General features: G+C 39.3%; 1 long non-coding RNA gene across 1 annotated transcript; it reads right to left on the bottom strand.

Annotated features, from left to right (window-relative positions):
• Window positions 1–1,421: 1,421 nt before the first annotated feature.
• On the bottom strand, window positions 1,422–8,300 carry LOC149247800 (uncharacterized). The gene is made up of 2 exons (XR_016265661.1): window positions 8,106–8,300; window positions 1,422–1,539 (listed from the first exon to the last, which is right to left on the bottom strand). It is a non-coding gene; the product is annotated as an uncharacterized LOC149247800 (long non-coding RNA).
• Between the last annotated feature and the right edge of the window lie 15,073 nt (window positions 8,301–23,373).

Below are 23,373 nucleotides of genomic sequence, written 5' to 3'. Positions count from 1 at the left end.
TAGATATGCCAAGCTCCCACCTAAATTTGTCAATCAGATGTTAACTGCATGGTCATTTACCTAAAATAATTGTTGAAAACAATGCATTTATAGACTCATAAAGTTGATTTTAATTTAGAAACCTGTGTCAATAATTGAAAAACCCTCACCTAACCTCCCCTTTACAGTGCCATTAAAATAGAAATTGAAAACACTTAATTTTTTTACAATTATAAATTAGCAGCCTTTTATGAAGTAAAAATGTCCTTCGATGACATACTGCCATGGTAGGTTTTCCATATCCATAATTCATAAATATTTACAATTATAAGTTAACAGCCCTAAATGAAGTAAAAAATGTTGCACTATGATGCATGGATATGTAATATCAATACTTGGAAGTCACAAATAGAATGAATTAAAAATTTCACACTATAGATCAACCACTCATCAAAAGTGTCTACAAGATTTGAACTAAATGACCATTTACCTAATAGATAGATCTGTCAACCAGATGTTAATCAAATGATCATTTATCTATAAGAAAGTTGTTGAAAATGGTGGGTTTAGGGATTCCTAAAGGTTAATTTTAGTTTTAAAATTTATTAATAATTAAAAAAACTCAATCTACCTTACCCTTTAACCTTTGTAAACCAAATGTTAGTCAAATAAACAAAAAATTATAAATAATTACAAGCTTTATTGCTCAACAAAACTTTACCTACTTTACCTCAACTCATCTTAGACTTCTGGGTGTCAAGAGATGATAGACAGATGTCTAGTGTGATGTCATATCTATCAATGTATTGGCTAACCTCCATCCTCACTATTGAGTACACTTCTTCACAGGTCGAAGAAACAGTGCCTCGGTAATACTCATCCACATAGGGAGTGTAGTTGCAACCATTTTTCATAATATTATATGTGGAGTCAAGAAATAAGGCCATGTGACCACAGGAACTCCGCCCTTGCGTTAAAATCTGTGAAGAAATCAAGCAGTGGGTTGCCAATCTGTAATCCAACAAAAAAATATTAAATCAGATCATATCTTGACTTCATGCATCAGTGGAATAAAAGACAAAGACAATTTTCCTTTGTAGACTTACTATAAACCAACTGGTAGGGATTCTATGTATAGAATTTTATATGCATTAATGAAATGGACCATTCTTGGATAACGACCCAATGCCAAATGAAGAACAACCAAGCCTTGTAATTTTCTAGAGCTAAACATTAGAATTAGATTTATTGCTATACCCTTCAGATTGAAGATCTTCTCCTCAACAGTAAGTTCTTCCCACTGAGGAATATAATGACCTAGTTAAGAACTTCATGCAAGTCATCTTGAAGATGAAGGGAATGGTAGTAGATAAATGTTTTCATCTTTCCCTGCTATCAATGTTATTAAAAATATCAACTTAAAGCATAAATTCACCTGCATAGCTCTCCCTTGTTAAATATAGATCCAGGAACAAGCTTGGTGAGAGGAGACTTCTTTTTGGCTCTCTTCCATTGATCAATCCTTCAATCATGCACATCAGCAAACAGTTTATGTAGGGGCTGATCATTTGATGTTTTCCCACCAACAAATATTACTATTAGAACCTTATAGTGCCCAAAATCTACATCAATTGTCATACCTGCCAATTGGGTTTTCCCTTTCTCAACTCTCTCTGGCAAAATTTTGCAACACCTTGTCACATGATTACACACATAGTAATTGACAAAACCACTTCTCCATTGCTTAAACTCTGAAAAGAATATTAAATTACTAACAAAGTCCTCCAAGCAGATAAAACCAGGTGGAATGGACAATTAAAACCCAATCTTGAAGGGCAGACGAAGCCAGAAACAGGGAACTTCAACTTACCAAAGTAATAAAAAAGAGCATAGTAGCATCAATAGTTTCAGACTTGAATAATTGCCTCTAAAATCCAATCTCTAAGGATCTGAGAGATGAAGCTGATGGCATCACAAAATTTGTGAGTTATACAGCCATACCCAAGATCGGCAATAAGATTCAGGAGTTTCTTGCAATAAATCTAAGAGGAGCACTGGTCGGACAAAATACATTGCTAAGAATGTTCCAGAAACCCTCTCGCATCAAGACGTCAGTGGGTCAAATCCAGGGATAGGTAACAAGAGTGGGTCAAATCCGAGTGTGAGTTATATAGCCATACCCAAAATTGGCAACAAGATTCAAGAGTTTCTTGGAATAAATCTGAGAGGAGCACTGGTCGGGTAGAATACATTGCCAAGAAAATTAAAAAATCCCTCTCGCATCAAGACGCCAGTGGGTTGAATTGGGGACAGGTAACAAGAGTTGGTTGAATCAAGGGACAGGTAACAAGAACGCAAATAGTTGGGGATACTAAGTTTCTTACCTTCTTACCTAGAACATATGAATTCATTCCTCTTGCTAAGCAAGTGTGGTCGAGTCGAAGCACTTGGAAGTAGTAGTGCTGAACAAGGGTCAAGCTGAGCAAGACGTAGTGTCGAGCAAGGGTGGTCATCCTGTAACTAATTTAATATAATTTTAACTAATTTAATACTGATCTAATTAATTCGATGGTTGAAACTATTTTAATCCTCTAACACTGTTAAGTTTAGGTATTTTCTACACTTAGAGCAATTTATTTCAATTTTCACAGTTAGCTCAATATCTTTTCCAGATTAGCAATCACATCAACATTAAAGTAAAATACAGGTAGAACATAAACATAAATCACAGAAGACAAGCCAAGACAAGAGGACATAAGATGTGGCACTAGCCAGGGACAAACCCCAATGTGCGGAAACCCTTGATTAATTCTTCTTATATGTTCTTCAATAGTTCATTAGAGGGAGAGAGAGTACATATACATAAATCTGAGATTTTATGAAAACAACAGTAGGTCCATCATTCTGTTAATGATCACTAATCTAAAATGAAATCCTGAATTTCCATGATAGTCTTCAATCAATGATAGAACTGTAGCATGTCCCTTGAGAGTAAAGAGTTGTTGGTTTGATGAGGGCACCTGTGGCTGTATTAATCTTCCTTCATAATCGCTGACCAATAGAGCAGCTCTAAGATACCCATGCTATGATGCTATGGCCTATGGCCTAGCACATATCAACACAGAAGTAAATATTATTATAATCATCAGTGCTTCAGAATGTTAGCATCCAATCATTTGAAGCCAGCCCTACATGGTCTGAGATAAGTCTGAGTGTAGACTCCTTCATCACACAAGTTTACCTTATGACTGTGACTTCCAGTTGCAAGAATTCTCATACCTAGAACAACCTTTATCATAGTACTAACATCTACAATAGTGAGCTGTCACCTATAGCTATGATGAAGCTTCCTTCGGTTGTGACTTAGCAACCCTTCTAGCTGTGGATGAGAGACAGTTCATGGGTCTTCCATAAGCCTGTGGCTAGGCCTCCTCATTTTTGCTAGGGTTTCTCTTTTCTACGATGGCTTCACCTTGGTCAGTGTTAAGGGCAATTTAAGGACAACAGATAGGAGCCTCTTCTTAGGTCTCCTTGATAGTGGCTAGATGCTCCCTTTTACTATGGATTAAGGCCTCTCCTTTATTGCATATACATGCCTCCTGTTGCAGCATATATGACTGCATCCTAGGGCACCATAGAGACATCTTGAGACTGTGGTTTAGAGCCTCATACATCAGTAGATTTGTGCTCTCCATAAGTGAATATTGGACCATACATTGACTGCGCTTTCTTGCCAGCTTTTAAGGCATGTCTTCCATAGAGTTAGGTCTCCTCTATACAATCATTCAACTGTATTTAGAGGGTTGCATTAGTCCTCCTATTTTCTGTGGTTAGGGCATAACAAGACCCTATTTCCTTTGCATCTAGATGACTTCTCCCAGGAAAATGCTTAGGGAATTTAAGGACAACGTCTTAGGGTATCTGATAGACCTATGTTCAGCCTCTCCTAATTGTGTTTCGTGACTGCATTTGACTATAAATTATATTAGCGTAGACACTCCTAGAAGACCCTTTGTCCTCCACGTCTAGGGCTACTCCCTGATTGTAATTAGGCCTCTCCATGGTAGTGTATAAGAAGCTTTGTATAGGACTCCTCCATGACATCGTTAGGGTCTAGTGCATGTCTTCTAGGGCAGTGTATAACCTTTACTTCCATGGCTATGATTTGATCTTCATTAGGACAACATATTAGACTAGGGCACTCCCTATAGATCTCTCTTTCATAAAACCCAAAACATAATGAAGAGAGAGATCACAAGAGTGTGAGTGAGTCCAAATGACTTGAGGACCTCTTATATTTATACTAAAACGTTGAGCACATGAGGGGTTTATTTGGTTGTTGGCCGACCTTGATGAATTGTCCCATAACACAAATAAACTCATATCTCCATGAATACTTATCAGAATTGGATGATATTTATATCAATCCTACCCCTCTTGATGAGAGGGATCCAAGAAAAATATCAGCTGCTATTAATAAGATGATCCACATGGAGTTTGGCCCTAGTTTCCAATTTTAACAAACACCTAAATCAATGACCCATGAATGTACACGTACCTTTAGAGGAGAGTTGATTTCAAAGGGGAACGACTTATGACGTAATTACAACGTAAATAAAGAGGGATTGCTATAATGCTTGATGGCTACATCAAGACATATCCACGAAGCACACACATTGTGGATTCCCACAACAATAACAGGTTGTCATCGAAAGGGGAAAACACAACGGAAGAATAATTAGAGACATACATTGGTCTTGAGTTGGTTGATGATTTTCGATCTCAGAGCATCGAAGGTGCCATCATTCACCAGAGTTGAAAGCACATATTGTGGTGGAACCAGAGACCCCATCCCGATCACCTGGCTAGTTTCTGACTTTCGACCTCTTGTTTTCAAGGATGATAAAACTTTCATTCATAAATAATATTCGAGACACGACACTTCTAAGAAATTTAAAGTTCCTTCACCGATCACTTCTATTGAAAATTTCATCGGTGAATTGAAAAACGGTGTGATATGTATTGGGGATCTGTGTCTATCAAGGTGTGGGTTGAGAAACATCTTGTTATTTGTGAAAAATATGTGTTTAATGGTTAATAACATTTGAATTCTCCTTTGTCTTACAACCAAGTTTCTTATATACTAATTTGGTCACTCACTTGATTGTGGTTTCAAAAATAAATTATTATTATTATTAGTTATGGTGAATTATTAAATGTTGGATCAATTTAAGGCTGTGATCAAATCTTTTGGTTAATATTATAACAACATGAGTATATCCAACAACCTACAATCCAAATGTATGAACAACTTATGATTTAGCATGAGCCCAAAGGTTGAGGGTTCAAAGTATATGGAGGTTTACATACTCTACCAAAGAATATTTATATAATAATAATTTATTTTTAAGGTTATGGCCAAGACAAACCAAGATGTTATGTGGGTTTGAGCCTCTTAGTAATAATTTTTTGCTACTAAAGTATACCTAAATATACATACCCTACCAAAGAATCTTTATATAATAATAATAATCTATTTTTAAGGTTATGGCCCACACAAACACCAAATTGGTATATCAAAGTCTCTCTTTGTGGGATAAGGATTGTCTTCATGAAAGAACATTAATGTTCTCATAAACAAAACTTCACAATTAATCTTAAATGTGAGGAGAAGAAAATAATTGTCTCAACTAAGTATAATTAACTATTGACTACGAAGTCAACAAGCATATCATCGTTGTAACTATTCAATTATTATGTTAGTGGCATGCCTATTATGTTTGTGGATGTTCTTTTTAACCCATGAGGTGTAGACCAGTTGGTTTGCATGGGGTTTAGTCCATGTTAGGTTACAAGTTCAAACCTCATGGGAAGGGGTTGAAGATAGAAGCCACTTTGGGGAACCCATCTTACAATCCCATTGTGAATGATCGATACTTCTTCCATATAATCTACGTCTAATCTATTAATATATCTACATCTAATCTACTAATATAAATATTAGCCCAACCTAAACTTGGCCTCTTTTTGTATTCTATAAATGACCTGAGAGTGTGAGTACTCATTTTATTTTTGTCTACTATAAACAAATGACCTGAGAGTCTCAGTCATACTTGCAGAACAAATGGCGACAATTCAGAGCCTAATCAGACTCAGAGGTGCTACTCCACACAAATTTCACAAAAGAATAATATAATCTAGATCTAATCTATTAATATATCTACATCTAATCTACTAATATAAAGACTGGCCCAACCTAAACTTGGCTTCTTTTTGTCTTCTATAAATGAACTGAGAGTCTGAGTACTCATTTTATTTTTGTCTACTATAAACAAATGACCTGAGAGTCTCAGTCATACTTGCAAAACAAATGGTGACAATTCAGAGCCTAATCAGACTCAGAGGTGTTGCTCCACTCAAATTTCACAAAAGAAGATCCAGACTGAGGAATCAATTTGGACTCGAAAAATTCTGTAATTGGGAAACCATCGAGTTTGGAAAAAAAAAAAACTTCATCATTTTTGGGCACTAGCAATTCACATCCTTGATAGTAAGGAAACACATAATAACCCAATTTAAAATAATTAATTAAGATTCTGAAAGCACATTAGGATTGAGTGACCTTGTACCTGGATTAACTAAATTGATTACATATTTATAGGTTTTCGTATCGTCCTGGTTTCTCTTTAGTTCTCCTGATGATGGACTCATATCTGTAGTCCAAAATGTATGTCGTGCACAGAAATTTCACACAGGTGTTCAAATAAACTATGAAGGAAAAATACTTTTATCATTCATACACCCTCATTTGAGCAAAATTGTTGGAATTTTTTCTGGGAGGATGATTTGAAGAGTGCCCCAGGTCACCAGGACCATAAAGCGCAAAATTCTAACCCCATAGAATGTGATGGCCAATGATATTTATGAAGACAGTGCAAACCTCACTATGAGAATGGGGATCTTTAATAAGCATGGAGTTACATCTGAGCCATGAACTTCACCAGTTAAAAAAAAAAATGTTGCTATTGTATCTGTTATTCCCAATTCCTCAATCTATAAGTGTGGAGAAGAATAATAAGAAAAACTGCTAATGTCTCTTAGCTCATGAGCTAAAAATAAATTATTTTCCCAAGTAGAGGTTAAGCAAGTCCATGAGAGCCATTCATTATATAGTCCCTCACAAATATGTATAACATGGCATGATCTAATGCTTATTGTGAGTATTCGATTATAGCATAAACGAAGAGGGTTTACATTATAATTCTTGATTGCTATATTAAGACCTCGAAATCCATGGATTCACAGAATAATAACAGGCCGTGATCGAAAGGTGAAAATACAATGGAAGAAGAATTAGATACATACATTGGTCTTCAATTAGTTGATGATTTCAGATCTGAAAGCATCAAATGTGCCATTGTTCATCAGAGATGAAAGCACATCCTGTGGTGTAATCGGAGACCCCATCCCCATCACGCCCATTGCTCGGCTCGGCTCAGCTACGGAGTATAGATCCCGAGATTTGTATGGAAAGCCGGAGTGCAAATTGGAAACCCTTGAACTATCGAGGGTTTTAAAATTTGACGAACAAATAAAACTATGCTTTAGTAGCGTGGAGGAGTAGATTTGAGTAAAAGAGTGAAATGTTGTTTCCTCCCTTTTTATTGAACTAGAGCTATGAAAAGATAGATGGAATACAAAATACTTGATATCATGTTTCATACAACATCCAGAGTGCAATCATCTCATGTTATACAGAGGATGAAGAACAACTTGAGACATCCAAAGGGCATGGTATGCATTTAAGCAAGAAATTAATAGGACAGCCAAATAAAACCCTTGACATTAGTCACACAAACCCAACAGACTTTTTTTCCAACAAACCTTCTCATAAATGGATGCTGAAACTATAAAACATGAAATCCATGGATTAGACAAACATATAAGGGAGTTACGAGATAAACCCATCACGGATTTCTCAAATATTTTAGCAAATAACAAGGACCCCAGGGTGCATATTCATATAACATGGAAAAAGGGCAAAATGAATTTGCACTGACAATCAGTAATATAATTGCAATACACATAAACAAATATAAGTTTTCGATAATCGCATATCTACTCACCTGAGTTTGTAGCTCTCCCACGAAACTCAGAAGGGGATATTGTTGCAGTGAATTCGAAAAACTAAATGATCAGGCTTGGGGAATTATCGAGATGTTCAAAGTTTGAATCTGCTACGTGAAGGTCGCGATAGAACTCACACATCTTTCTTCAATCTCATCATGATGTGCACTTTAGAGTCCTTGTTTTGCCTTGTGATCTCCTCCTGAAATATCCCAATTTTAACTTGGTTTAAAAGAAACACTATGCAACAACCGTGATTTGACCAGCGTGGTCACATTTGATTTCTTTTAATTTTTCTAGCCTTCTCACCGTGGATTGGGAATTTTTCATTTTGATTGAATTTTTTTTTTCACTTTCTTGGGGAATTTGAGAGAGTGGGAATGGTTCTCGCCAAGGTTTGCAAGTTCCTACCTTTTGTTGCTAGGATTTCCTCCCACTTGGGTTGGGGTGAGTAGAGTGTCCTGAGTCCTTGTTGGTCCACTTTGGTAGGGAAAGGGTTCTCATGTACCTCCATGTAGTGATTTTAATGGAGGGTGTTATAAGATCAATTTAAGAGAATATTTACAAAATGGAGAGGGTCATGACATCCATACAAGAATCTCAATGGGGTTGAAGGCTAGGGTACAGGTAGTCAAAGTAGTAGTAGATTGTAATTAAGAGTACCATATATTACTTTAGAAAATCTTGATTACAAATATGTATATTTTACGGTGCGAATGTAACAATGTTTTGAAATTCTTTTGTAAGGCATGAAAATGGTTCAGTTTGGCATGCTTTTTAGAGATATGCATGTGTCTGTAATGGTGGAGTAAATGACTTATGGTGGGGGGATTTGGTTGAACCCCAACAAACACAAGCAAGGAGATAAATTTAGAAATTTTGGTGGTGTGGGTCAATGAGCATTGGGCTATTTAACTTCATTTGACATACATTTTTCGTTTGGATTGAAATGTCTTCGATGAACACAAGCAAGTGACGATTATTTGATTTGAGACATTTCTTTATGGTAGAAGTGTCTCAAAAGTTGTGAAAGCACCCCTTTGGCTCAACAACCACAACTAAATTAAATTTATTCTATTAAAGTCACTTGAGACTTAGACGTAGCCCCATATCCAATAAGAAACCCCCTTAAGAAGGCAATTCAGTCCATTGAGAGTGAACCTGTCACGTGGCACATGGGGGGGAATAATAGCACACTATACTCACGTCCACTATCTCTACCGCCCACCTCCTCCTCCAGGGATGGGGCTAGACTAATTATGGTAACTAGTGCCTTGTTAGTTCTTTTTCTTTTTTGGCATGTAGGGCCTATAAGACTGCGGGTCTCCCAGATGGTATTTTTCTTTTCGTCAGTACCATGGTAATAGCATTGGTCAACAAACCTATTTGGGGTGAGGCCACATGCATTTTGACGCCCTTGTAGATACTTTTTGATTAATTAAAAATCTTCAACTTACAAAAAGATAACACACTATACTCACACACAATGCAATAAGCAAGCCCCCATCAATGTTATGCACTACTTTAAATGGGTTTAGTAGCCTTGGATGGCTCTAACAATCATAGTTGAATGTATATGATGTTAACTAATTTAACCAACAAAACATGCCTTCGAAAATGGTAACTAGACTTACACTCCATTTACTACATTAAACAATCAAGTGAGGCTTTAATAATTGTAACCAAACATACAAGTCATTGATCAAGTTAACCAACCTAACACACCTTTAATAGTGATAACCAAAATGTACATGTTACTAATCAAGTGACCATTGTGTCATGCCTCTAACATGTGCAATTGAACATAAATGTTGTTGATGGTGTTTATCTATCTAACATATCTACCACAAGTGTAGTCAAACATGCATGTTGATTCAATTAATCTGCTAGATAATGTTAATAAAATATACATGTTAATATCAAAACTAACATGTCATTAATAGTGACAATGGAATGTGCATGTCAATGACTAAGCTAATTGACCTAATATGTTGTTCACTGATATGATTAACACATAACTCACTAAGCTTATGAAGTTGACAAACCATTGGTTTTGTCATTGAACTAACATGCCTTTAATAGACACAACTAAATGTACATGATGTTAAACTAGTAAACCATCATGACATGCCTTTAAGAGTAGTAACAATGTGTGAAAGTATTGGATTGGGCAAACCAGACTTGTAATGTACTTCTCCCTTATCCAATATGATGCTCTTGATTACAAATTGAATAATGTATCATGACATTTCCTTTCTCTCTTCGTGTGAACTTGCTCAATTAACATATAGATACCTTGTGAGATAAAACTCAATGTATGTATTGTATTTGGTATTATGTCAATTATTCATTTTTAATGTCTTAATATTGTGTTAATGGCCTTCCAATGCATGGTTAGTCTTGAATTAAAATTTTGACATGGAAAAACCCAAATTTGCAATTATGGCACTCAGAGGCACAGTGCAGGGACAACGTGTATCCATCTTGGTGGACAGTGGGGCAACACAAAATTTTATTGATGCACAGTTGGTGGAGTTTAGATGCATTCATAGATTGATATATATCCTAAACAACGTGGGTGAGAGAGGATGCCCATGCTTCACCTCAGTTGTCTTCTTGATTGTTGGTTCGATATGTTGAGGATATGGTTGATGGTTCAATATTGAAGTCAGAATCCTTCCTTAACCCTTTAGCAAAAGAGGTGTCTCCTCGTGTATCTCCAATAATATCCTATGAAGATTCATAAAATTTAACTTGGAATTATGGCCCACCATGATCATCTAATAATTAATTGAAATAGCACTAGACCCCAATTTAAGGATTGGGTGGATCATATGGTGGGACTATGCTAGTGGGAACCCTAAATAAATGACTTGAAAACCCCTTTATTTCCTACCTTGATGGCATTCATCTCCAAAATTTCTTGTTGGATACACAAGTCTTAGAAAACATGATAAGGGAGATGAGAGAGAGTTGACAAGGACATTAGGTTGTCCTAGAACATCATGCCTATTAGAAGAGCACATGGGAAGATTTGGTCTGTGACTAATCTCGTGGTAATGAGGAAACCACATTTCTTTCTAGAAGGTGGTGGAAATGTTTGTGTAGACTCACAAGGCTTCAGATAAGTATTCTATGGCCTAGATGTATAACTGATAACCAGATACAAATCGAATTAGTGTTATGTGAAGATAACTGAAAGGAATTTGTAAGTGTAGATATTTAGTATATAAATTTGTAGAAACTGAGTCTGCTTTTATGACTATTATTAATGCTGTGTGAAATAAATTAAAATCACAGTTTGTATGATGACAAACAAAATAAACGATCTTGATAATGACTCCAGTAGGAATTAATCTATCTTGACTGAAAAGGAAATATAAAAACAAAAAGGGTAGTAGAAATTGTTTCCAGGAAAACTAGTGTCTTTTCGATCGACCAGCCCTCTAGGTTTGGTAGCTACCCTACAAAAAATAGTTCAATGTAATTCAATGATTTCTTCTATGCACAATAGATAAGAGAAGGATGAGAGGACCTGTTATCACCCAGGTTGTTCCCTATGACTCCCAAGGGAATACGGCCGGGGTAACCACTAACCAATCTTTGGACGACAGTTTCTAGCCAAATTGTAGTCAGAGAGGGCTCTCTCTTTATAATTTTTCTCTGTTTGTAATGATTTTAGGCTAGCTATAAGTTCAGGTCTGTTTTGAGTTTTTTGCTTGGATGATAATTTCAGTCAAGGTGCTTATGTATTTTCCAAAGAGTTCTAGTCCATTGGGCTATGGAGTCAGTGGTCCTTTAGTTTGGTGTGTTGATTTACCAAAGTAATGAAATTGCAGAGCTGGGTAACCGTCTGAGAAACGATGCTATGAATTTGTGGTTTAGTGTGATATGCTCAGAATATGAAAGGCACTTAAGGATCTTTCATTAAATTGAAATACTGGAATAGTGATAAAGAGATAATGTTACCTAGAAGAAGTGAAGGATTTCTAAATAGCATTTACAGTGAAGATTTAAACAAAACATGAGCATTTAAGAATTCATGTCCATTTAATTCTGAAGAAAACATTTACAGCAAAACAAGATTGAGCACAGGGTGTGAAGGAAACATATCCTGCACTATTCTTTTTCTTTATTGCTAGATTTGATGAAAACATGAGCATGTAACAATATAGGAAAACAAAACAGAGATTTAAGAAAACATATCATTCCACCAGACGGCACAAGAATTCTGCAACAACACTTAGATCATCAGCAAAACACCATACTTCCAGAAAATCACTGAGCTGAGCTTGCTCTTTGTATTAAACTCTTCTGAAAATATACAGTATACATGCCTTAGAGTGAAAATTCTCAACCCTTATGCGTTACTAAGGGGAGTATATATAGAAAGTTTACACAAGAAAATATCTAAAATGAAGAGTAAATGCTGCATTAATATCCTGCCAACTGCTGGAGTGTAGTAGTTGAGAAAGTTAATGTTGTAATAACTTCCTGTCTTTTAGCTGTCAAAATTGGTTAGAGCCTGTTGATCCAGTGGCAGTTGGAGTCGGCTGAGGGTACGCTGTCCAAATATGCGCAACTCTTTATCTTTTGGCTAGCCGTTGGAGTCTATATGCTGAGTCATCACTCAGCCGCTTTCAATGCTGACTTTATTATGCTGTCTGTCTTTAAAGTGACTTTGAACTGGCAGTGACCAAATAGCTGGAATTACTGTGGAAAAATCTGAAGCATAAACTACCACCAATCCTCCTTACGCATTTGATGCCTACGTATCTTTATCAATGTTTCCTCTGCCTCTATATGTTTGTAAAGATTGGGAGGGGTCTCAAACGGGTGATTCACCTCATTCTCAATGAAGAACATGCCTTCAAGTTTTTCATATAAACTCTGTCCTGTAGGAGGCGCTGTTGGTTCAGATGTACTGCCAGATGCAATAATCTGATTTTCAATAGTGGTTGCCATTCTGTTGGCCATTTGATCTAGGGAGATCAGCTTTCCTGCACCACTTAGCAAGCTGGGCAGGCCTTTTGCTTGCAGCACTCCCATTTTGGCCTTGTATTCCTCCACATCTTCTTGCATTTCAAAAAATTTCCTCTCTACTGTTTGTATATAGTTTCTTAGAGTTAGTGCCTTCTTGGCAGAGAGGACAGCTTCTGTTCTGTTGGGAATGCCCATGGCTGCCAATTCTTCCCTTTCTTGTCTATTCAGGAAGTCTATCATCCTGTTTGCCTGTTCTGTTTTGTTTCCTAGTACTGTCTTGGCCTTCTGAATTTCTGCTTGTGCTTGGCCCATCAAATCCATCTGCTCATGCATTATTTTTATTGACCTCCACTGCTGTTTGATGGATTGGCCAATTTTAGCCCATAGGATTCTCTTTATGTCAGCCATAGTTGTCTCTAGATTCAGCTCCTTTTCTAAGGCCTTTATCTTGTCTCTTTGGGCCTTTATTTCTCTGCCCTGTTCTGCTACAGTCATTTTGGAGTTGGTATACTTGGAGTCCAGTTCTGCCAATTTTTCCTTGGCCTTCTTTATTTCGTCTGCTTGGATCTCCATTGCTTTGACGGCCTTGGTCAATTCTTCTATACTTGGACTGGCATCTGGGGCTGCTGCTGTTCCTGCTGCTTCTGCTGTAGGGGGCACTGCTGCCCCTGAAGTTGCTGCTGTTGTTGATGTAGTTGGAGGAGCTTGGGAAGTGCAATCTGCTTGTTTTTCCTGTAATATTCCTTCCAGCTCTTTCTCCAGTTCCCTAATCCTTTGGTCTTGCTGCATTAGGAGGTCTAGCTGGTCCTCAGCCCGTTTTTGCTTTTGAAGTTCTGTTGTTTGAGGGTGCTCTGTGGGCTGCAGCTTCAACCTCTTCTTTAATGCGTTCAAGTCATCATCTTTTTTCTTCATGAGGGCCTTTACACCCGTTGGATCACTAGGATCATGTCCTAGATCGATGATGATCTCCTCCAGGGACTTTATTCTGTTGTCTTTGGCTTGGGATGACAATCTCTCAAAATCCAACTGGGTGTTGGTGTTTTTTAGGGACTCCTTCAGCTCATGGGCCAAGGTGGCTTTCTGTACTAGGGTTGCATAGACCATCTCTCCAGTTTGCTTGTGGAGTTCAATCTGGTCCATGGGATGTATATCCCTGGCTAGGACCTCCACCCTTGTCTTTATGAAATCTGCAGGTGCTTGGGCTCCGGCCCCATTGGCTTGTAGTGGCTCAGGAGCAATTTCTCCTGTTGAATGTCATATACCGACAATAGTCTCTCTTGCTGGGCTGGTGTTGCATCTACGAATTGCTTGTAGACCTCGGCCCTTAGCAGCTCATTCTGAGCTTTTATCTGTTTGAAAGAAGCCTTGGTGCTTTTGGGCTTCTTGGTCAGCTGGGAAGAGGAGGACACCTCTAAGCCGAGTTGTAAAGTTTGCTCCTGCTGAAAGGAGCTTGTACCTGTGTGTTGACTGCCCTCCTTGTATTTTCTTTCACTCTCTAAGACATCATCAATAATGTCTTCTACCCCTGGGGAGTCTGCTCTTTGCCTTTTGGCTTCTGGTGGGAGGATCCACTGAGAGGAGTGGACTCTTCTCTATCTCTTTTAGTTCCCCTTTCCTCATGTGCTGGGGTCTGTAAGATTGGGGCAGTTACTGGCTCTTTTTGTGGAGGTGGAACTTGCAGTGTTGGAGCTGCTGGTAGCTGAGTCTGTGGAGGGACATTTTGCCCTTGCTGTTGTTCTTGTTGCTGCCCTGTTTGCTGCTCTGCTTCAGGGGCAGGCTTTTCTTTTGTTACCTCCTCTTCTGTACCCATTATACCCTTGCCTTTATCTAACACTGGTGCTGATGTAGAAGGTGCCTGTGGTGCAGTCTTTGTAGCCGAGGTCCCTTCTCCTATTGAATAAGGCGGTCTGAAAGGTACCTGCTGCACATAGTCTAGGTCAATAGTCTTTTCAAGCTCCCTCCTACTCTTTAGCATTCTCTCTTCCTCAGTTAGATTTTCAACTAGAGTGTCCATCTGCCATTCTTGCAGGTTGGCATATTTTTCAATGTGAGAGTACTGGAAATGTTTAATGCCTATAAGCCTATACTTGTTTCTTCTAGCAGTGATGAAACCTTGAGGGTCATAATGGACCCACCGAAAACTATAGGATAACTTGTATTTATCCTTGAGGATTAGGTCTGCCTCTTCCCACCCTTCTTTTTTGTTCATGATGAAGGGGCCCAACTCGTGTTTGAACTTGAGGTGGGCCTTCTTTTTGGCGCTGTGGAAATGGGTGAGGTCTGACTGAATCAACTGCCTGTAATATTCCAAGGCAAATAACCTCATAGGTACATATTTTGGGAGCCTGTATGGACAGAGCTCACAGCCATAGATCCTAATGACAGTATGGTTCTCATATAGGTACCAGTCACCTATTTTACATTTTCTAGAAAGCTACAGGGCTTTGTTTATCTCATTTGATACTCTGGGAGGAGGGGACTTCATCAACAGGCAAGAGATTGGGTATACAAATTGGTCAACAAATTCATAGTAGGTATAGGGTGAGTTTGTGACCTTATGAAAGACATAGGTCCAGAAGATAACAGATCTTCTTTCCCCTTTGTGATCCAGCCTTCTGATGTAGCATGGGAAGGCTTCAGAGTGGTAGTACATGAATAGGTGGTAAATATAGGCTGAGTACCTGAAGACCCCCTGCCTGTCCACCTTGCTCAGCTGATCATGAATCTTTTTGGCAATGAATTTAGCAAAGTTATATTTCCTGGCAGGGGGTTGGCGTGGGCTATATGCAGATAGCAATACCAGCATTGTTTTGTCCACATGCTCACTGTTTTTGTATCCCAGCACATAGGCAATCATGTCCAGTAAAAGCCTGCCTATATCATTGAAATGGATACCTAGGTAGGGAGGTGGCTCAGTAGGCTGGCACTCAGGTCTCATGAAATCTCTGATGACCTTTTGAATCTCCTCACTGGTCATCTTTTCACCAGTCTCTAGCAAATAGCTCATGGAAAATGGGATTAGCAATTCTGTCTGATCAAAATGTAACATTTTCTTGATAGACTCAGCATTAATGTAGAAAAGGATCCTTCCAGATGGAGTGCTAACAGTTCTGTGCTGCACATTATAGTTTTCAGCACATAGGTGAATGATTTCAGGGAAGACATTTACAGCTGGGAGACAATAGTATGGTAGGTTTGACTCCCATATCCCATGTGTACCATGACCATCCTTATAGTCCTCTCTCAACTGACTGAAAGTTTGCAAGAAGTCCTTGTTGCCCTCAAAGTCTTCAATAAGACAGTCCTTGTCAACCAATGGCAAGGCCTCCAGCTCTCTATTTGTTGGATTCATTGGAGCTACACTGAGGGATGAGGATGCAGAAGTAGCCATTGTAAAACTTGATTTGAAATAAGGTGATGGCAATTGTTTACAAAGTCCTTTTAAAAGCTTGAGTAATAGGACCAATACAGACCAAGTCTGAAGTGTTTTTCTCAGAGAAAATGCAAGCTGGTTTCTGCAGTTTGCTGCAACCTCTCAGGGACGTGAACTGCCAAGGGTAAGTTGCAGAGGTAATGAGGTTTCTTTTGGTAAAAATGCAGCTGGCTTGTACTCGGCAAAAGGGAACAATGCCGAGCACCTCGAGGACAACTTTATGGTTTCAGCCCGTGGAATGACCGCTTTAATGTCGAATTATAGTTCAGGGGTGGTGCAGGTTGCTTGGGCTTACTTTAGGTAACAAGCAGAGTTGAATTTAGGATTTTTACCAGTTTTTTAATGGTGAATTTACAGAGAATTGGAATGCATGGGCAAAAGTGGGGAAAACTGGTGAAATACTTGGAAAAACTAGCTTGGAAGCTTGCGGGCCGGGCTGTGGAGGTTTTATGTCGTCGAATTCTGGACTTGTAGCGGTCGAAATGTTGAATTTGATGGCTGGGGACAAATTTCGCGGTAGCTGGTTGACAATGGCTACTTCTTTTGCGCGTGAAAATGACCCAAAATGGCTCATTCGGTCGTTTATAACGTTAAATTTGGAAAAAGTATGCATTTGGCGCTTTTCCGCCGATGACGTCAGCATGACATCATGGCGGGGCCTGGGTATGGAGGTGACGTGGCTGCTGAGGTGTGAGCCAGGGTGGCAGGACACGGTGGCGGGTGAATAAGGTGGCAAGAGTACGTGGAGGATCACATGGCGTGGGGGTGGGCGAAAGGTGCTACGTCAAGATGATGCAACGATGACATAAGGGACGGCGGTATCGGAATGGTGGTAAGTGGGTTCCCCGCACCGCCTTTGCTGCTGAGTGGTATTGGGGAGGGGGGCTCCGAACAACCCCAGCGTTTGACACGCATCCCTGTACAGGGCGGAAAACCATTTTCCCCGGACGCTAAAGGTCGGCAGGTCGGGGAACAGAAATGACCGCCCACCGTTGGATCATGGGTGGCGGAAGATCGACGGCTGGCGGGCCCTCCGACGGATCGTGCAGGTTTGGGGGGGGGGGGCGCTGGCCTATTATAATATTCAATTTAATATTTCGGGCAGGGAACCTTGGGATAGTGGGTTTTTCATGTGTTTTGGTGATTTTTTGGGTTTTTCAAGGGTTTTATAAGAGAAAGGGGTTTATAAGAGTGATTTTAGCAAGGGAAAAAGGGGTTTTTTGTGTTTTTGAGCAGAGGGATGGTGAGGGCTGAGGGAAGAGGTTGTTGCTCATAACCAGAGGTTAGTGCAGCTCCAAGATAGGGTTGACCACAGTCCCAGATGGACTAAAGTCTCCCTTGACCATTTATTTGGCTATAGTGCCAAGAGGAGGATATGTACATAGTGCTGGGATTTATACACCATAGTGTTATTATAGTAGGGAAAGGGGGACATAGGGGATTTAGATAGTAGAGTTAGGGGTTAAGATGTATGAAAGGGTAAATGAAGGGGAAACCACTAAGTTTGTTTGAGACTCACTTAGTTTAGGGAGTAGATCAAAATGAAAAGAACTTTAGACAAGAAATGTGGCTTCTTAAAAGATTACGAACCACCATGAAACCATAATTCTTCCATGAATCTCAACTGATGAAGGAATGTTAGTAAATGACATGAAAAGGGGAAAAAGGGAGGTTAGACATGCTCCTTTTCTAGCTGCAACTTGATGAAGAAGAACACCTTCTCAATTCATTGACTTTGCTTTGGTAAACAAAGTTAACACACCCGCAATGGTAAAGACAACCTTTCTGCAACCCCAACTACTTACCCAGCTACTTGCCTAGCATTTTTTATTTCTTCTTGGAGGGTGCACTTGGACTTGCAGACCCTTACCTGCCTTTTCTTTTCTTTGGCTTTTTCTTTTGTTTTTCAATCTACTTCTACCCTTCTTTCTTCCAAGGTCCCAGATTAAGCTGTTGGGAGCCTTTTCTTCTCTACCTGAACTACTTGTCTGCCAAGATTAAACAGTTTGGACAGACTTCTTTCTCTAATCTACAACTGCAAATTTAAACCATGGAATGATCCAGATTAGACTGTTGGACCCTCCATCAAAATTGGGACGCATTAAGCTATTTACACACCTTGTACTCCTTTGGAAATATGTGATCTTTGCATGATCAAAGCAGAGCATATTTGGAACTTCTATAGCCAATCATGAAATATGAAACCTATTGGTATAGGTAGCTAATAGTGGCTCCACATGGGGATGGTTTTTCATTTGAAAGACCAAGAACAGCAGGTCAGATTGCCTCGGCCCTTGACATGTTTTACCCAAAACTTGAAGTGTGCTGCTTTGAAATGCCAAACTTGTGCTTTTCCTTCTTAGTAGATCTCTGAATCTATGTGCCTTTTTCTGACAGTCAATAAACTTGGAAAACTGCATTTTCACAATCTAAACAGAAAATAATATATACATCCGCATATATACAAGGAAACCTCAGGCTGTACTCATGGGTAATAGTCAAAATAATGCTTCAGCATCCTACCATTCACAGGACCTTCATCCAAGTCAGTTTCATTAAGACTTTTTAGGAAGTAAGTGTTGTTGCCTTGCACTGCTTGGACAGCAAATGGTCCTCTCCATAAGGAATCAAATTTTCCATGTTTTCCTTTGTCTTCTCTTCTTGCATCCCACTTGAGGACTTTGTCTCCCACACTGAAATCTTCTGCCTTAGTTTTGCGGTCAAAAGCCTTCTTTAGCTTTTCTTGTAACACTTGAATTCTGCCGAAAACTTGATCTCTGGTTTGCTACAGACATATGATTTGATTGATTCTTCTTTGCATATCATTTGGTTCAGCTTGGCTTTCTTGAAGAAGCTTCATAACAGGCACTCCTAGTGATGAGGGGAATTTGGCCTCTAATCCATAAACCAACTCATATGGGCTGGTCCCAATTGATCTTTTGGTTGTTAGTCTATCTGCCCATAGGGCATTCACAAGCTTCTGATGCCAATTCTTTTTGTTCTCTTCTACTACTTTCTTTATGATATTTACCAGACTCTTATTTGATGACTCAGCAAGGCCATTTCCTCGGGGATAGTATGTAGTGGAATGGCCCAGAGTGATGTGAAATTTATGGCAGAAGTTCACCATTTTCTTGGATCTGAAAGCAGCAGCATTGTCTGTTATTATTTTGTCAGGACAGCCAAATCTAGCCAATATGTTGTTCTCCAAGAACTAAATGATAGTGGAATCATTTGCTTGTCTGCATGGAACAGCTTCAATCCACTTGGTGAAGTATTCTGTGGCTGTTAAGATCCATCTGTGTTGGCCTGAAGATGAGGGATGAATTTCCCCAATGAAGTCCAATCCCCATTGTTGAAAAGGTCTCTCTGTTGCAATAGGCTTTAAAGGAAGTGGCAGCAACTGTCTCTTTCCCTCAAACACTTGACATTTATGACATGAGGTGATGAATTTCTTGACATCAGGGAACATGGTGGGCCAGTAATATCCAACCCTTAGTATCTTGTCCACAGTGGACTTCCAGTACAAGTGCCCACCACAGTCACCTGCATGAAATTCTTTTATGATATTGTCAGTTTCATTTTCAATTAAACAGTGCAGCAATATACCTTCATGGTTTTTCCAAAGCAGATTGCCATCCATCACACAAAATCTTGAGGTTTTCATTTTTAAGAATCTACACTTAGTTCTGGACAGTCCTGGGGGAGCACATAGGTTTTGTAACACATAACAGATATCAGAATACCAGGGGGATTGTTCAAAGGCTACATTGATCTTTGGAGTCGCCAACTCCGGTTCACTGTCCAGCTGGTTAATGTCTAAGGCTTGGAAATTTGTTTCTGTCATTAATTTGGCCAAGCCTTTCCCTTTTATTAGTTTTGTAGGTTTTATCTCAATGTCAAATTCCAAGATGTTGGCAATCCATTTTCCTCTTCTGCCCTCTAAATTTTCTTGGGTGAGAATGTCTTTGACAATAGGACTTGGCACATATGCTATAACATGGGAATAAAGGATATAAATCCTAAAGTCTTTAATGGCTTTGACTAAAGCATAAGCTTGCTTTTCCATGATTTGATACTTTAAAGGTGCATCTCTAAGAGCTTTGCTAAAGAAAGCAATTGGCTTCTCATTTCCTTCGTCATCTTTTTGTAATAAAAAAGCAGCAATAGTATGCTGGGAGGCAAAAGAGAAAATGATAAATTCTCTGTCAAACTGAGGATTGGTCAACACTGGGGTTTGGGTAAGGGCCAATTTTATACCTTCAAAGGCTTGATTGGCTTCAACAGTCCATTTGACTTTTGAATCTTTCTTTAGCATGTTATTTAATAATCTGATTAGTTCTGCTAAGTTTGGGATAAACCTTCTCAAGAAATTGATTTTTCCCAAGAATCCTTCCAACTCTTTGACATTTCTTGGGTGGGGCATTTGTAGGATAGCCTGTATCCTATCTGGGTCAATTCTAATGCCATCTTTAGAAATGATGTGGCCCAATAGCTTACTGTTGTAGGGAAAAGTATCCGATTCGGATGACCCTATCCCACTCTAAGGGTGATAGTACCTCAGCAACAACTGTAAAGAAAACTACTTAAGGTTTACTTCTTTACGAAAGCAAGAGAGAATGAAGAAATGCACTAACCGTTGCCTTGCGCTTAATGTCGAATCCAAACTCTTCTCTTTGCTGCTTGCTCCCAGCACCTTGCTCTTTTGCTGGCCCAGCTACAATGAGATCCTGCAAAATAAAAAAGAAGGAAACTACAAGAAGCATGCAATCATAACTGATTCAAGGATTAGCATAAATCAAATATACAATTATCACAACACATCATTGAAACAAATGCATATAGAAGAACCTCAATAGCTTTTATTAATAGAAGAAGTAAAGTTCTGAGAGAGTTACAACCATTGAAGGCCCCAATCCAGCAACACCTCCCAGCAGAAATAATTTCTCCTCTTCACCTCCTTCAAGCAATCACCCAATAGTTCTATAGTGAAACCAACAGCATATCATTACTTTGCACAAAATTCCAGCCTCCTGAGCTCATAGGAGAGAGCTCAATATATAGATGAATTGAGAAAGGATGAGTCAGCTTGCAACTGATGTGTAGCTGCCTTGTGTCCTCTCTCTCTTCAGTTGATCTTCAGTTCTTGAGTCCACTTGGAGAACCTTGCTTCCACTTGGAGAAACAGAGCCTCTGACTCATCACAAGGCGAAATCCCTAATCCAAGTGTCATTTTTGGAAGATTCCAGAGCAATGACTCAGTGTGCCACTTGTCCCATCTCGCTCAGCGCAGGTGGCCTTTGTTCTACCTGCTTTGCAACGCAGGTACACCATGGAGGAGTTGAGTTTCAGCGCAGAAGCCTAGTGGAGCACCTGCTTTGATTTCAGGATTGCTTGTTTTTTAGTGTTTTCAGGTGGAGAACTGATCTGAGAGCTGTTGGTTTGCTGACCTTGTTCCTCTAGGGGTAGGAACATCATGTTTAGGGACTTTGGATCCCTTGGATTATTGACAATTCATGCCTGATGCTGCCAGGCACAAAATTGTCTATAACAGATGCCCCCTAAAGTATGAGGTCATTTATCGGGTGAAATGCTTTATTAGGAGGATCCGAAGTTCATTCAATCTGCTGAGAAGTGTCCTGTAATAAGATACAATACAATACATTATTTTTCATACTTTTTCATGATCTAGCTGAGGCAGGCATTCCCATGCTCAGCTTTATAAATTCATTTTGGTACATAGCACAGACGATCGTCTGATGATAGACTGATAATTCTCTGCTGAAATTATCATCCTTTGAGAAGGATGATCCTCTGCTGCAATGATGTACATATCAAATGTCTTTATATCCTGAATATATATCGCAGCCCGGATGGATGAAACTAGATCCGGGGTCTTCAATCTCTTCCGATCTTCACTAGATGTACAAGTCGATCCATGTGAGAATTTCTTGAAGTCGAACATGGAAAGACATCGCTTGATTACCGGTCAATGATGTAAACCGTTAACAAGCGCGAGAGGAATCACCGATAAGGATGATGACCCTCAAGGTACGGCAGTACAATTCACATGGTGGGAATAAAGGACTTGGCGTTGACCACCATGCAAAATCTTCTGGTCGAAGATCATTGATGTATACCTGTCGCCGGAAGTGAGAAACTTGCCATTGAGGCATGCAAGCTTCAAAGTACTGAAGGGGTTGTTCCTAGATCAACTCCTTGGATAATGAGCTGATGTCGACAAGGAGCGATCTATCAAAGGAGGGCCTTAATGAATCCCACATCAGTGACACGGAACGGAGCTAGTGATTGTGATGAGGTGAAAACAAACTGTGATGTATGATTCAGGGTGGCGGTCATGAAATGGATGAAGGACAATGTATGGCAGTGGATGGGACACGGTTGACTCTTTGCAGAACAACATCTCTTGAACATATAACGACACTGAAGTGATGGATTGGTAGCATTACCCCAAATGTGGATGGTGTGGTGAGGACCATGGTGATGAGACCGATGAATGAAACAACCCAACCCGATGTGATACGGAGGACAAAGTGTCATGTTCAAGAGCGACTTGCTACCATTAAAGCTGTGAGGTTCTCCCAATTTTTCCCCAGTCATTGCTGACCAGTACCTCTTTATTTTTATCAAGCTTGAGGAGGATAACATATGCTTGTTCTATAACCTGCCCTTCGGGCAAGCCCATTGCTATGTTTTAACGAGCCTAGCGATAGGGAAACTCGTTCTCATCTAAAGACAAGTTTGTTGCTATTTAATGAATTTAACGAGTCTAACGACAAGGATAACTCGGTCCTTTTCATTTTTAGAGAGTCTGAAAAGGTACATAAAGT

Source organism: Pinus tabuliformis, chromosome 7 (genome assembly GCF_031772625.1).
Source record: "Pinus tabuliformis cultivar Carrire ecotype Pingquan chromosome 7, CPIR1, whole genome shotgun sequence".
In the NCBI taxonomy this organism is placed as follows: domain Eukaryota; kingdom Viridiplantae; phylum Streptophyta; class Pinopsida; order Pinales; family Pinaceae; genus Pinus; species Pinus tabuliformis.
Note: the sequence above shows the minus strand (reverse complement) of the source record. Positions and strands in the feature narration are given on the sequence as shown.